Raw genomic sequence first — 2,122 nt, forward strand, 5'->3', positions numbered from 1 at the left:
CCCAGTTTCCTCTCTGGAACAACCCCATCCTATTCTTCCCTCCCCCTGCTTCTATGGAATGTTCCCCCTCCCACCCACCCACTCCTGCCTCCCCACCCTGGCATTCCCCTACACTGGGGCATCGAGCCTTCACAGGACCAAGGGCTTCTCCTCCTATTGGTGCCAGACAATGCCATCCTCTACTACATATGTGGCTGGAGCCATGGTTCCCTCCATGTGTGCTCTTTGGTTGGTGGTTTAGTCCCTGGGAGCTCTGGGGAATCTGGTTGGCTGATATTGTTGTTTTTCCTATGGGATTGCAAATGCCTTCAGCTCCTTTAGTCCTTTCTCTAACTCCTCCATTGGGGGCCCCATGCTCAGTCCAATGGTTGACTGTGAGCATCTGGCTCTGGCAGAGGCTCTCAGTAGATAGGTATAACAGGCTCCTGTCATCAAGCACTTCTTGGCATCCACAATACGGTCTGGGTTTGGTTTCTGTATATGGGATGGATCCCCATGTGGGGCAGTCTCTGGATGGCCTTTCATTCAGTCTCTGCTCTACACTTTGTCCCCATATTTCCTTTAGACAGGAGTCCTTCTGGGTTAAGAATTTAGAGATGAGGGCTGGCGAGATGGCTCAGTGGGTAAGAGCACTGACTGCTCTTCTGAAGGTCCTGAGTTCAAATCCCAGCAACCACATAATGGCTTACAACCACCTGTAATGAGATCTGATGCCCTCTTCTGGTGTGTCTGAAGACAGCTACAGTGAATTACACTGGAGCTAGTGGGGCTGGAGAGAGTGGGGCCGGCAGAGGTCCTGAGTTCATTCCCAGCAGTCACACACATGATAGCTCACGGCCATCTGTACAGCTACAGTGTACTCATACCCATAAAATAAATAAAATAAATCTTTTTTTAAAAAAACTAATTTGGAGATGAGTAGGTGGCTCCATTTCCCCAACCGGGGGCCTTGCCTAACCTCTAGATACAGTCTCTACAGGTTCTCCCTCCCCTTGTTGAGCATTTCAGCTAATCTCATCCCTGTTGGGTCCTGGGAGCCTCTTGCTTTCCTGGCATCTGGGATTTGCTGGTGGCTACTCCCAATTCCCCATCTCCCATTGCTATGTACCTCTGTTCAAATTCCTGACCCTCTGTATATCATCCTCTGTACCTCTCATACCTGATCCTTCCCCCCTTTTCCCTCTCCACTTCTTCTCTTTCTCCCAAATCCCTCCCACCCTCTACTTCCCATGAGTATTTTGTTCGCCCTTCTAAGAAGGACTGAAACATCCACATATTGGTCTTTCTTCTTCTTGAGCCTCATATGGTCTGTGAATTGCATTTTGGGTATTCTGAGCTTTTGGGCTAATATCCACTTATCAGTGAGTGCATACCATGTGTGTTCTTTTGTGACTGAGTTACCTCACTCCAGATGATATTTTCTAGATCCATCCATTTGCCTGGAAATTTTGTGAAGTCATTGTTTTTAATAGCTGAGTAGTATTCCATTGTGTAAATGTACCACATTTTCTGTATCCATTCCTCTTTTGAAGGACATCTGAGTTCTTTCCAGCTTCTGGCTATTATAAATAAGGCTGCTATGAACATAGTGGAGCATGTGTCCATGTTCATGGATTGGCAGGATTAATATAGTAAAAATGGCCATCTTGCCAAAAGCAATCTACAGATTCAATGCAATCCCCATCAAAATTGCAACTCAATTCTTCATAGAGTTAGAAAGAGCAATTCTCAAAATCATTTGGGATAACAAAAAACCCAGGATAGCAAAAACTATTCTCAAACAATCAAAGAACTTTGGAGGAATCACCATCCGTGACCTCAAGCTGTACTACAGAGCAATAGTGATTAAAAAAAAAAAATGCATGGTATTGGTACAGTGACAAGCAGGTAGATCAGTGGAATGGAACTGAAGACCCAGAAATGAACCCACACACCTATGGTCACTTGATCTTTGACAAAGGAACTAAAACCATCCAGTGGAAAAAATATAACATTTTCAACAAATGGTGCTTGCTAAACTGGCAGTTAGCTTGTAGAATGCAAATCAATCCATTCTTATCTCCTTGTACTCTTATCTCCTTGTACAAAGCTTAAGTCCAAGTGGACTTAAAATCAGATACAC

This window comes from Mastomys coucha, unplaced genomic scaffold (genome assembly GCF_008632895.1).
Source record: "Mastomys coucha isolate ucsf_1 unplaced genomic scaffold, UCSF_Mcou_1 pScaffold5, whole genome shotgun sequence".
NCBI classification, from domain to species: domain Eukaryota; kingdom Metazoa; phylum Chordata; class Mammalia; order Rodentia; family Muridae; genus Mastomys; species Mastomys coucha.